Here is a 14,419-nt window from a genome sequence, read left to right on the forward strand (position 1 = left end):
TGTCTGCCGCCATGTAAGATATGCCTTGTGCCTTTCAGCTTCCATGATCGTGAGGCCTCTCCAGCCATGTGGAACTGTGAGTCCATTAAACGTCTTTTTCTTTATAAATTACCCAGTCTCGGGTATGTCTTTACCAGCAACGTGAGAACAGACTAATACAACTGCATTCCTTAAGCCTCTTGGTGACTAGGAGGTGAAATGGTGTTGATCTTCTTGGGCCTGGCAGCTGGCCAACCACACCTCATTCAGGCCTGACCCAAGGGAAATGAGATCAGGTCAGAGAAGATGCTTGCTTCTAGGAACCCCTGTCTAGTTTTTCTCACTCCCTCCCTGCCTGCTCCAGGCACACCCCCTCTTAAATCATGTTCTGCAAGTGTGGGTCCAAACAAGCAGCCTCAGCGTCACCTGGGAAAGCTGTTGATGCTGCAAATTCTCACCTTCTTCGTGGCCCTACTGAATCAGAAATTCAGAAGGGATGAGGCCCAAAAAAATCTGTCTTGACAAAACCTCTAGATGAGCCTGGGCGACATGCGAGGCCTCGTCTCTACAGAAAACAAAAAATTAGCCAAGCATGGTGGCACACGCCTGTAGTCCCAGCTGCTTGGGAGGCTAAGCAGGGAGGCTGGAGCCGCTTGAGCCAAGGAGGTCAAGTCTGCAGTGAGCTGTGACTGCATCACTGCACTCCAGCATGGTGATCGGATGAGACCCTGTCTCAAAAAAAAAAAAAAGAAACCCTCTAGATGATGATTTTGGTGCTTGCTGAGATTTTAGAAACACTCAAGTTTTAGAGATTAGGAGGGAGAGATTTGAAAATGCCTGGAAATAGGGAGTTCTGGAAATACAGTCATGTAGTCTGGCAATCTGGGGTTTAGCTCTGCTGTTCTCTCTACCTTGCCAAGAAATCATGGGCCTCAGTTTTTTCATTTGGAAAATAAGAAAACAGGCTGGACATTCACGAAGGCCCCTGGCAGTCCTGACATTCTGGGACTGATGGCTGAAATAAAGTTGACAGATTACAGACAGTGTCCCTTTCACTAGAGAGAAGCCTGAGTGGGTCAATCCTAGGAGATCCTAAAGGGTTCGGTTGCTAAGGGCTGTTTTAGCTTCAAAACAAAGGAGAACAATGGCAAGGAGAAGGGTCTGTCACCAGGAAAAGTTAAAGAAGGTGAGAAACCCAGTAGTGGGGAGTGTGTGTGTGTGTGTATATGTGTGTGTGTGTCTACAGCATGCAAATTTATCTAGGATTTTTGCTTGCTTTAACTATCTTTTCTCTCCATTTTATCTTTTGTCTTTTTTTCTTTTTTTTCTTTCTTTCTCTCCTTTTTTCTTTCCTTCCGCCCTCCCTCCCTCTCTCTCTTTCCTTCCTCCTTCCCACCCTTCCTTCCTTTCTTTCCTTCCTTCTTTCCTTCTTTCTTTCCTTCCTTTCTCCCTCCCTCTCTTCCTTCTTTCCTTCCTACCTTCCTTCCTTCCTTCCTCCCTCCCTCTCTTCCATTCTCCCTTCCTTCTTTCCTTCTTTTCTTCCTTCCTTCTTTCCTTCCTCGTTTCCTCCCTGCCTCCCTTCCTTCCTCCTCTCTCCCTCCCTCCGTTCCTTCCTTTTTTCCTTCCTTCCTTCCTTCTTTCCCCCTTCCCTTCCCTTCTCTTTCTTTATTTTTGAGATAGAGTCCCACTCTGTTGTCCAGGTTGGAGTGCAGTGGTGCAATCATGGCTCACGGCAGCCTTGATGCCTAAGCTCCAATGATCCTCCCACCTCAGCCTCCCAAGCATCTGGTTCTATAGGCGTGCAACCACCACACCCAGCTAATTTGTTTTTCTTTTTATTTTTTGTAGAGATGAGGTCTCGCTATGGTGCCAGGCTGTTCTAAACTCTTGACCTCAAGCAATCCTCCTACCTCAGCCTCCTGAGTAGCTGGTTCTCCAGGCATGCACCACTATCCCTGGCTAATTATTTTTATTTTTGTTTTTTGTAGAGATGGAGTCTCACTATGTTGTCCAGGCTGGCCTTGAACTCGTAGGCTTAAGCCATCCTCCCACCTCAGCCTCCCAGAGTGTTGAGATTACAGAAGTGAACCACGGCGCCCAGCCTTGCCTGTATTTCTTGACTACCTATTTCTCCAAAAACACGATTAAGTCTCTCTCATTCTATCGAGAAATAAACAAAATCCTTCCTTATGTTTTGCAAGGTCTTCTACCTGCCATCTTTTCTCTCCTTCCCATGAGAATAGACCATCTTAAAATAGTAGCCGCCACGTAAAGACATCACAGCAAATTTCTTATTACTTCCTTGACCTCCTCCCTCAATCTGGCTTCTACCTCCATCACTCCAGGAACCTGGCTGGCTGCCTCCTACTTTCTTACTCCGAGGGACACTTCCGGGCCTTATGTTGCTTCATCTCACTGGCATTTAACACTCCATCCTCTCCAGATTCTACCTTCCGACTGCCCCTGGTTGGGCTTCAAGCGATGCCAAATAGCTGCCACTCTTCGCCTTAGTTTATAAGTTTATATTTTATGTTTCATTACACACACATAAATTTGCATGCTATCCAAAGTATGTTACGGAAACAGACAAGGTACAGGCCACCTAACTTTTCAGCATTCCTTAAATGGAAACTCAGAAGAAAATATAGTTGACCCTCGAACGCTGTGGGGGTTAGGGGTGCTGCTCCCCTTACCCCATGCAGTTGAAAATCTGCATACAACTCTTTCTTTTTTTCTGGAGACAGCGTATCACTCTGTTGCTAAGGCTGGAGTGCAGTGGCGCCATCATAGCTCACTGCAGCCTCCTGGGCTCAAGTGATCCTCCTTCCTTAGCCTCCCAAGTAGCTGTAACTACAGGCACTTACCATCATAACTAGTTAATTTTTTAAATTATTTCTAGAAATCATTTAAATTATTTTACAAGCCCAGGCTGGTATCAAACTCCTGAGCTCATACAATCCTCCTACCTCAGCCTCCCAAAGTCTTGGGATTACAGGTGTGAGCTACTATGCCCAGTCATGTATGACTTTTGAATCTCCAAAATCTTGACTGCTAATAGCCTACTGTTGACCAGAAGGCTTACTGATAATGTAAACAGTTGATTAACACATATGTTGTGTGTTAGATATAATATATTCAGTATTCTTACAATAAAGTAAGCTAGAGAAGAGGAAATGTTATTAAAATATCATGAAGAAGAAAAAATACATTGACCGTTAAATGGAAGTGGATCATCATAAAGGTCTTTATCCTTGTCGTTTATTCTTTTTTTTTTTTTGAGATGGAGTCTCACTTTTTCCCCCAGGCTGGAGTGCAATGGCGCAATCTCGGCTCACTGCAACCTCCGCCTCCCGGGTTCAAGCAATTCTCTGCCTCAGCCTCCTGAGTAGCTGGGATTACAGGCGCCCAACACCATGCCTGGCTAATTTTTTTGTATTTGTAGTAGAGACGGGGTTTCACCATCTTGGCCAGGCTGGTCTTGAACTCCTGACCTCATGATCTACCCGCCTCGGCCTCCCAAAGTGCTGGGATTACATGTGTGAGCCACTGCGCCGGGCCTCTGCTTGTCTTTTTCACACTGAGGAGGCTGAGGAGGAGGAAGAAAAAGAGGGGTTGGTCTCGCTGTCTCAGGGGTGGTAGAGGCAGAAGGAGATCCGTGTATAAGTGGCCTCTTACAGTTCAAACCCAAATTGTTCAAGGATCAGCTGTATGATTTAGAATTAAATGCCAGAAAGCTTTGGTTTTCCTTAAGGAACCATATCATCTCACGGACAACAAAACTCAGAATGCAATTCCCAAAATGGTTTAAAACAGACAAATGGTTAATGTCAGTCCCTGGAGAGAACACCAACTGGAAATGATCACGGGGGTGGCGCTGGGGTGCAGACCATGTCCTGCTTCTTGGTCTGGGTCCTGGTTAGGTAGTACCCAGAATACCCAAAACCCAAATATGTATTGACCCATGCAATTATGATCTGAGAACATTGGTTAATTTTTTTAAGAAATTCCCATTTTCGGGCTGGGCACGGTGGATCAAGCCTGTAATCCCAGCACTTGGGAGGCCAAGGCGGATGGATCACAAGGTCAGAAGTTCGAGACCAGCCTGGCCAATATGGTGAAACCCTATCTCTACTAAAAATATAAAAATTAGCCAGGAGTGGTGGCGGACGCCTGTAGACCCAACTACTCGGGAGGCTGAGACAGGAGAATTGCTTGAACCTGGAAGGCGGAGGTTGTAGTGAGCCGAGATCGGGCCACTGCACTCCAGCCTGGGAGATAGCAAGACTCCGTCTCAAAAAAAAAAAAAAAAAAAGAAATTCCCATTTTCTGTTTTCTGACCAGAAAGTTCTCATCAGATTAGCAGCAGCTCAATTATATTCTTATACAGTTTTATGACCAGTCAGGTGCAGGGGCTCATGCCTGTAATCTCAGTACTTTGGGAGGCCAAAGTGGGAGGATCACTCGAGGCCAGGAGTTTAAGACCAGCCTGGACAACACAGTGAGACTTTGTCTCTCAAAATTAAAATAAAGTAGAATCTGGCCAGGCACAGTGGCTCAAGCCTATAATCTCAGCACTTTGGAAGGCTGAGGCAGGTGGATCACTTGAGGCCAGGAGTTCAAGATCAGCCTGGTCAATATGAGGAAATCCCATCTCTACTAAAAATACAAAACTCAGCTAGGTGTGGTGGCTTATGCCTGTAATCCCAGCTACTCCAGAGGCTGAAACAGGAGAATCACTTGAACCCAGGAGGCAGAGGTTGCAGTGAGCCGAGATCGCACCACTGCACTCCAGCCTCAGCAACAGAGCGAGATTCTGTCTCAAAAACAAACAATAATAATAAAAAAATAGAATCTTATGACTTTTATTTCTGCATTCTGTTTTTTGTCCTGATCTTGCTCCTCTGTTCTAAATCGTATTCTAGAATACAAATATAAAGTTTTTTGGTACAAAATTTTTTATGTTTAGTTTATGATCATATATTTTATATTTTATTATATATGCGTGTCAAAAATGCTATCCAAAATGCTTTATGGAAGTAGACAAGGTGTAAATAAATATTCTTTCAAGTAGAGTAAAATCTGTCTTTTGTTTCCATATTCTTTACTCCTGGTATGCAGCAGTTGTTTGATTAATGCTTAAAGAAATAAAAGTTTGACCAGGCGCAGTGGCTCAAGCCTGTAATCCCAGCACTTTGGGAGGCCGAGATGGGTGGGTCACGAGGTCAGGAGATTGAGAACATCCTGGCTAACATGGTGAAACCCCGTCTCTACTAAAAAATACAAAAAACTAGCCGGGCGAGGTGGCGGGTGCCTGTAGTCCCAGCTACTCAGGAGGCTGAGGCAGGAGAATGGCATAAACCCGGGAGGCGGAGCTTGCAGTGAGCTGAGATCCGGCCACTGCACTCCAGCCTGGGCGACAGAGTGAGACTCCGTCTCAAAAAAAAAAGAAAGAAAAGTTTATCTGTGAAGAAAAAGAGAACAAGAGAGCAAAAGCTAAAGGAATCAGTAGGAGCTAAGGGAAGATTTTTTCTAAGATGAGAAAGATCTGAGCAGACCTACACGGAGGTGGGAAGAAGCCAGGAGAAAGGAACAAGTTAAAAATTGGGAGAATGAGGGCTGGACATGGTGACTCATGCCTGTAATCCCAGCATTTTGAGTGGCTGAGACAGGAGGATCACCTGAGGGCAGGAGTTCGAGACCAGCCTGGCCAACAGGGTGAAACCCCATCTCTACTACAAATATAAAAATTAGTCGGGCACGGCAGCATACACCTGTAATCCCAGCTCCTTGGGAGGTTGAAGCAGGAGAATATCTTGAATCCAGGAGGTGGAGTTTGCAGTGGGCCAAGATTGCACCATTGCACTTCAGCCTGAGCAACAGAGTGAAACTCCATCTCAAAAAAGCAAACAAAAAAAAAAATTGGGAGAACGAGCCATGAGTCTTGGTCCCAGGAGAGACGAAGATGTAGAATGTACAAATGAGGAGAATCGTCTTGAACGAGAAAGAAGGAAGACACCTCCTTCTCAATCTCCGGGTTTGGTTTCTGGTCATTGTTTTAACCTGTAAATAGCCGTGATGCCTCAGAACTCAGTTCTTCATCTCTTCCATCTCCCGATGATCTCATCTGAGATGGCTTTAAATACCATCTGTACTCTGATTCCCAAGGCTGTCTCCAGCCCAAATCTCTCCCGTGAACCCAGGACTGCCCACTCAACATCTCCACCGGGAGCCTCAACAGACGTCTCCAATTTAACATGAGAAACACCCGACTCCTGCTCTCCTCCCAAACCTGCTCCACCCACAGCTGTCCCCGTCTCAGGCCAAGGAAGCTTGAGTCATCCTCGACTCATCTCACACAACTCTCCAACCCATCAACACATCCCATTGCCTCCATCCTGAAAAAAAAAAACAAGAAGTTCAGAATCCTAGCATTTGGCAGACCTCCACTGGTACCCCACTGGCCAGCCACCATCACCTCTCGCCTGGATTACATGTTCACCTCCTGGATGATCTTCCTGCTCCCGCCTTGCCCACCCACAATCTTTCCTCAACACAGCAGTGAGGAGGATCATTTAAAAATGTTTCTCCTCTGCTCAGAGCCCAGCGCTGGCTCCCGCCTCACTCAAAGCAAAAGCCAAAGTTCTTACAACGCCTCCGAGAGTTTTCATTCTGCTGCCACCTTTATTTATTTAGGATTGCATTTTATTTAGGATTGCACTTTATGTAGGGTTGCAATTATTTAGGATTGCACTTTATGTAGGGTTGCAATTAGTTAGGATTGCACTTTATGTAGGGTTGCGCTTATTTAGAATTGTACTTTATTTAGGGTTGCACTTATTTAGGATTGCATTTTATTTAGGGTTGCACTTATTTAGGATTAAACTTTATTAAGGATTGCACTTACTTAGGATTGAGCATTATTAAAGGTTGCACACATACACACACATGCCTGTCTCGGGACCTCATCCTCCTCCTCAGCTGTATTTCTCTCCAAAGCGTGTGTCACCGTCTGATGTGCTCCGTACAATTTACCTTTCGTGGCTTATTTTTTTATTTTTATTTTTTTTGTTGTTGTTGTATTCACTGCCTGCAAGTTCCGCAAGAGCAGGGGATTTCGTGTGCTGTGTTCACCGCCACATCCCCCGTGCGTAGGACACAGCTTGGCAAAGGATCGATGCTCAGTGCATATTTGTTCAATTCAATTTCCCCAAGTAATTCCGTTGCTTAAAATCCTTCAGTGACTCCATCTCCTTCAAAATGAAGTCCCCGCCTTTCACGCACCCAGGGTCCTTTAGGATCTAACCCCTGTCCCCTCTCCAGCTTCTTCTTTTATCACATTGCCTCCCATAATGGTTAGACAGATTTGCTGCCACTCCCTCGACTGTTTCTTTCACCTCTGTTCTTTGCGTGTGTAATTTCTTCAGCCTAGGATGATACTTCATAGCCACCTCTGTCGGGACTCAGTTTGGGGATCATCTACTCGAAAGAAGCTTTCCCAAGGCCAAGATCATCATCCTCCCACGATCCACTGGACTCGTGCCTCTTGTAGCCTATGACACACACTATTTACCCCCCATCCCTTTACTTGAGAATAGGGGGCAGCCAATCTCACGTGGGTTCCTCCAACCCCTAGGTAGAGAGACCCTCTGCGAATGTTAGGTGGTGTTGGTGGTATTCACTATGATGATGATGATGACCTTTGATCAAGTTTTTTTGTTTTGAGACAGAGTTTCTCTCTTGTTGCCCAGGCTGGAGTGCAGTGATGTGATCTCGGCTCACTGCAACCTCCGGGAGGTGGAGGCTGCAGTGAGCAGAGATCATGCCATTGCACTCCAGCCTGGGTGACAGAGTGATACTCTGTCTCAAAAACTAAATAATTAAATTTTTAAAAAATTGTTAAATCAATGGCTCTCCCTGGTAGGTACTAAGTGTCTCCACACAAATCAACTTACTCTTTTTTAATGGATTGATATATTGATAGACTCGTTCTACACCCCAGAGTAGCAGTTGAAGCTCCTCTTTCCATTCACAGCAGTTCTCCCCTTTCAGAGTCTCTTCTCTTCTTCTAAGCATGAAAAAGAGGAAGTAGCACATGAAGAGGGAAGGCTGCTAGCAATCAGAATGGCTCCCGGGGCACTCCTGGAGTCTGCAGGCACCCGGTACAGGTTCCAGGGCAGGAGACAATTTTTTTTTTTTAGTACAGTTCAAGTTTCCCCACAAATGGATCTATCTTAATCCAAATTTATTACAGTTACAAGGCTCTTTGATCTAACTGGCTCAGCTGTATTTCTTAAGTAAACTGAGTGAGAATTGGTTTTGCTTAGTCATTAAAAACCACCTATGTTGAAGGTTACGTGTCCACAGACTGGCAGGTATTCATTCAATAAACTTTTATGTTGCTTCCGCACCATGCCAGTCCCTGTGCTAGCTTTTGGAAGGGATAGAGTGACAAGGAGGAGGCCATCCCTGCCCTCAGAAAAGGCACAGTCCAGCAATCACAGGGGTCACTGTAACTATTTAAACAGTCCAATGCTTTGTGTTAATGTTGATTTAATTCAAGGCAGATGCAACTGAAAGAAGAGATACTCCTTTGTACCAGCTACTTACACAGACTTTAGCTAAATGACTCCATTTAATCCTGACAATGCTACCATGTTACAGACAGAGAAACTGACGCACAATGAGATTAACCAGCAGCCCAGGCTACCTGCTCTTGTGTGGTGAAGCTGAGACTCCAATGAAGGTCTGTTGGTCCCAAAAGGCCATGCCTTTCCCACCACCCTGTAAGCTAAGAGCCCCCCACGGCCATTAAAGAAATGTCAACAGACCACAGAACTACACAAAGTTGCCAGATCTAAGCAAACTCCCCTGGGACCTGTTTACAGCTTCTTGAAAGCCAGCAGCGATCAGTGAATTAAACACACACACACACACACACACACACACACACAAACACCCCATTAAGTTGAAAAGAAAATTTGACGCAAAGGAACAGTCTACTTAATTAGTTATTATTAATAGGCCCCAGCCGATACAAAAACACAGTTAGTGACATCTATTTCAAGCCTCTTTTGGCTTCCCTTAGAAAGTAAAAGAAGGGTGTTGACCTTTGGGCCCCCAGGCAACAGAGGAAGAGGTACCTATAGCTGTGTGGATGAACCTTCTCCACTGAATAGTCTGTGACCTCAAGGAACTCACCTAGCTAACCATGGCCTCAGTCCGCTTCTATCCTCAGCTCCAGGAGAGAACCTAACCCTCACAGACCAGCTGACAGCATGACTTTTAAAAAGGACTTCGGCCGGGCGCGGTGGCTCACGCCTGTAATCCCAGCATTTTGGGAGGCTGACACAGGCAGATCACAAGGTCAGGAGATCAAGACCATCCTGGCGAACACAGTGAAACCCCGTCTCTACTAAAAATACAAAAAAATTAGCCAGACGTGGTGGCGGGCGCCTGTAGTCCCAGCTACTGGGGAGGCTGAGGCAGGAGAATGGCGTGAACCCGGGAGGTAGAGCTTGCCGTGAATTGAGATTAAGCCACTGTACTCCAGCCTGGGCGACAGAGAGACTCCGTCTCAAAAAAAGAAAAACAAAAGGACCTCAAACCTCCAACACCACCCTCCCTGAAGCCTCCTCCCTTTAACCAGCACGACCAAGGCCTCCATGCTGAGTTTCTGTTTGCAGGAAACATCTCTCCCAGGGTTACTTCTTCAGAATCTTTAAATCAACCACACAGATCCACCGATGGGCATGGGGATGAGAATTCTTTCCATCAAGAGCTTCACTCATAAGCTCTGAATGGTCTCTCCTAAACCAGAGAGTTTCTGCTACCGCGGAGAGTTTGATGATTCTGATCTTACAAAATGCATTGCACCTCCAGTGTCTGGGAAGCAGACAGGCTGACTTCCGGGACATTCACCCAGAGAAAGTGCCCATCCTTGGCTGGGGGATTGCAAAGGGATTTAGCTGCAAACGCGGTAACTACCGTTCATGGAAACGGTTCAGGACTCTGCAGGCAATCACTTTGGGGGAAAATCCCTACTCACGTGAGCTGTGTTTTGGCTCAGATCCCTCTCAAGACTTGAACGGGGATGTTAACCATTCAGCATGTTTTAAAGCCCCTGGAAAATTCAGTAAAAGCACTTTGCCTCCCAAGCTCCTCTCCCAGGTGGGGAATTGGAAGTCCTTAGAAGCACTGCTCCCAAGTCACACGAACCCATGCTCCTGGGACCCCCAGAGACCACTGTCACTCAGGCCAATGAAAATGCCTCCCTCCGCCCAAGTCTGACTTTCAGGGATGTCTGTGAAGTCGTGTCAAGCTGATGGAAAGGAAATCTTTCCTTTGGGTATGACTCGGGAAGAGCATTTCACCCAGAAGGCACCCCATGAGGGTCAAAAAAAATCAATGAAAGATTTGCAGATAGATGTTCTCTGAGCCCATGTACGATTTACACAATGCAACGTACAAAGAAGATAAATCTACTCCTTCTCTCTGCCAGGCTAGAGCAGATTCCTGAATCAAAACAACTCTTTGCCACAGAACCTGAGACTCGGCTAGAAGTGAGTTTCCTCAAAAGGCACAAGGGACAGGGTCAGGAATTCCTGAAATCACACAGCAAGCATTTGAAAGGAGAGTAAAGAGGAGGGGAGAATGAGGGCAGGGGCGGGGAGGGGGGACAGGTGTCGGCAAGATGTTCCTCCGGGACGATTTACAGGGAGAAAGTTGTATGGAATGAGTTTTCCAATAACATAGGAGCGCAGCCACACAGCCATGTTCCAACCGAGTGGCAGGGCATGGATTTGATAGGCAAGTCAAGTCAGGGTTATGCCCTTTTCATTATCTCCAAGGGGAAGGGACCCAGCCAGGAGGAAATGGTTTTGCATGAGCCAGAGCTGAAAGAAGCGTGTCTCCCCACTCCTCCAAACCACTTTGACAGCTGGGTGAAGCCAGGGCCAAAACAAACACGCCAGGAGCCACCGCCACCTCCAGATCTCCCTACCCCTCCCCTTCCTCCAAAACCCATCAAAACTTGATTCTGTCTCAACTAAACACAAGCTGGGAAATTGGAGAGGAGGAAGAGGGGAAGAGGAAAAGCAGAAAGGGGAAAGCAGGCAGCATCCATGCAGTCAGTTATATCACTGATTTAGAGCTAAACAAGCTTCAGAGTGTCATCGGCAAGGGTCATACCTCCTGCTGATCTCGGGGGAAATTCTCCAAGATCCATGGCTGGGAGTTAAGGAGAATCTCTAAGCCATCAGGAAGGAGCAGGGCACTGCAGCTCCTCAGAATGATGGACCGGGGCGAGCTTTAATTAACAGGGTCTGATGCCTCTTCTTTTTTGGTAACTGAGCAGATTTAAAGGGCTAGAGTCCCAATTTGAAGGGTGCCAGTGCTGCTGCCGTGGCTGCTGCCGTGTCTGCTCTGGCTGCTGCTCCGGCTGCTGGGAAAGCTTCCTGCAGCCCTCTCACTCCAGCAAGAAAACGGGGCTGAGAAGGTGGAAAAGTGCAGCCAGAACCACCAGAGTCTCTCGGGCTGCATGGTTTGAATCGGAACCACAGGGCTGTGGACCCAGGCACTGCCTACCCTAGGAAGAACCAAGGTCCTGCTCGCTGTCTTCCAGACCGAGGGAAAGAGCTGGACTCCGTGGAGGCAAGGGGCATCAGTGACACCCTCTTCAGACAAGGGGCTGCACGGGACACTGCCTGGGGAAAGTGGGAAACCTGGTCTGTACTGTGTGCTCCCCTCCTGAGAGCACTGCCACTTATGTAAGCTGCATGCACACACGCCTGCCCATTATACATACATACCCACCCATGCATGCACACACACCTGCCCATGTACACACACACCTGTCATGAACACACACATGCCTGCCTATTATACATACATACCTGCCCATGCATGCACACACCCCTGCCCATGCACAAACATGCCTGCCTATACATGTACACATACCTGCTCATGTACACACATGCCTGCCCACTCATGCACACACCTGCCCATGTACACACATACACACACGCTTGCCCATGTACACACACACACGCTGCCTAGCTACACACATGCCTGCCCATGCACACACACATGCCTGCCATGCACACACACATGCCTGCCCATGCACACACACATGCCTGCCATGCACACACACACACGCCTGCCCATACCACACACACACACCTGCCCCGGTACACACATGTCTGTCCGTACACACATAGATGCCTGTTCATGCACACACACACACATCTGTCCATGCACACATACCTACTTGCCCACTTTCCAGACTTGTGCCTGCAGCCAGCTAGACACCCTGCCCCTAAGCCTGCATATTACAGGCAGATCACCAGGAGAAATAGTTGTGACACAGAGCATGGCCAGGAGAGGAACAGAGAAAGGTAGCCACAGGGGTGAGGGGAAGAGCAAACCCGCGTTGGGAGTTCCCAGCATCTCCGGCTGCCTTTGATAGAGCATGAATCTGTGTCAAGGACAGTTCCTGTGTCAGGGATCGAAGTCCAGCCTCAGAGACCCCCTTCCCATGCCGCCTCTTTTCGCTTGTCCCTGCTTGAGCAGCTACTGGTCCCTTTGTGAGCCTGTCTTGGCTAAGACCATGCCTCATCCTCACAATCGCTCATTGCACTTGGCATCCCATACTATGGAGTCGGTTTTTTGGTGATATTTCTTTAGTCAATATGGTGGCACTTGCATGATCTTTTTTTTTTTTTTTTTTTTGAGATGGACTCTCACTCTGTTGCCTGGGCTGTAGTGCTGTGGCGTGGTCTCGGCTCACTGCAACCTCCACCTCCCAAGTTCAAGCAGTTCTCCTGCCTCAGCCTCCCAAGGAGCTGGGACTACAGGTGCGTGCCACCACGCCCAGTTAATTTTTTGTATTTTTGGTAGAGACGGGGCTTCACCATGTTGGCCAGGCTGGTCTTGAACTCCTGACCTCATGATCTGCCCACCTTGGCCTCCCAAAGTGCTGGGATTACAGGCATGAGCCACCACGCCCAGCCGCATGATCTTTCTAATACCATTTCCCCCTCATAAGCACGCAAAATAAATCCAGCCAATTCGTGCTCAGAAGCCAGAGGTCTCCAGGGTACGTGCCTCGGAGTGAGTTTCAGGGGTGTCCAGGAGGGAGCTGGGCTGTGGTGTCAGAGTGAACCCCAGATCCCATCTCAGCTCTACTAAGAGCATGTATTTGAGCCCCTTCCCCTTTTGAGCCTGGGTTTATAATTTAAAAATTAGACAGGGTTGAACTAAGCCAGTAATGCTCTTAACAGAAAGGGAAAGGAAGGAAAGGGATATATAGACTTTTAGAAAGCTCGTCAATTATCTCAGACCCAAGGTTGACCAAATCTTCTTGGCAGATGGGGACGGCGCACTGCAGAGGACATGCCCTAAAAATCTTGAGAAAATCTGTGCAGGATCATCTGTAAGGACCTCAGTGTCAGCGAGGGATGCAGCAGGATGGCCACAATCTCCTAGATCCCAGTCATTCCTCTGAGAAATGGATCCTGCACTGGGCCAGCTCAGACTGGCAATGTCACAAAGAGTGGGCTTTCAGCAAAATCCCTGAGCCTCCCCAGCAAACCTCCCTCTGTGCCCACTTTATCCCTGCCTGGCTCACACCCTCAGATGCCCACAGCCCTCACCCCCACTAGCCGCAAAATCTTTGTCATCAAAGAATCTGCTGTCAGGCCAGGAGTGGTGGCTCACACCTGTAATCCCAGCACTTTGGGAGGCTGAGGCCAGCAGATCATGAGGTCAGGAGATCAAGACCATCCTGGCTAACACGGTGAAATTTTTTGTATTAAAAAAAATACAAAAAATTAGCCGGGCGTGGTGGTGGGCACCTGTAGTCCCAGCTACTCAGGAGGCTGAGGCAGGAGAATGGCTTGAACCTCGGAGATGGAGCTTGCAGTGAGCCGAGATCGCGCCACTGCACTCCAGCCTGGGTGACAGAGCAATACTCCGTCTCAAAAATCAATCAATCAATCAATCAAAAGAATCTGCCGTTGGCAATTTAGGCTGGACACTGTGGCTCACAGCTGTAATCCCGACACTTTGGGAGGCTGAGGAGGGAGGATCACTTGGAGCCAGGAGTTTGAGGCCAGGTTGGGCAACATAGCAAGATCCCATCTTTACAAAAAAGTTAAAAGCTAGCTGAACATGTTTGTGCAGGCCTATAGTCTCAGCTACTTAGGAGGCTAAGGCAGGATAATCACTTGATCCCAGGAGTTCAAGGTTACCATGAGCCATGATGGTGCCAGTGTACTCTAGCCTGGGCAACAGAGTAAGCTCTTGTCCTTAAAAATAAAAATAGCCGGGCGCGGTGGCTCAAGCCTGTAATCCTAGCACTTTGGGAGGCCGAGACGGGCGGATCACGAGGTCAGGAGATCGAGACCATCCTGACTAACACGGTGAAACCCCGTCTCTACTAAAA

General features: G+C 47.6%; 1 protein-coding gene across 2 annotated transcripts in view; it reads right to left on the minus strand.

Annotated features, from left to right (window-relative positions):
* Nucleotides 1-11,392, minus strand: part of CALN1 (calneuron 1) — a 674,755-nt gene extending 663,363 nt beyond the window's left edge. The window contains exon 1 of one of the 2 annotated variants that reach the window (XM_033193351.1): nucleotides 11,167-11,392. The gene's annotated coding sequence lies outside the window, so the exon portion shown is untranslated. The remainder of the gene's footprint in view (nucleotides 1-11,166) is intronic. The other variant, XM_033193349.1, reaches the window with a different exon arrangement.
* Between the last annotated feature and the right edge of the window lie 3,027 nt (nucleotides 11,393-14,419).

Source organism: Trachypithecus francoisi, unplaced genomic scaffold, assembly GCF_009764315.1.
Source record: "Trachypithecus francoisi isolate TF-2019V2 unplaced genomic scaffold, Tfra_2.0 Lachesis_group4, whole genome shotgun sequence".
In the NCBI taxonomy this organism is placed as follows: domain Eukaryota; kingdom Metazoa; phylum Chordata; class Mammalia; order Primates; family Cercopithecidae; genus Trachypithecus; species Trachypithecus francoisi.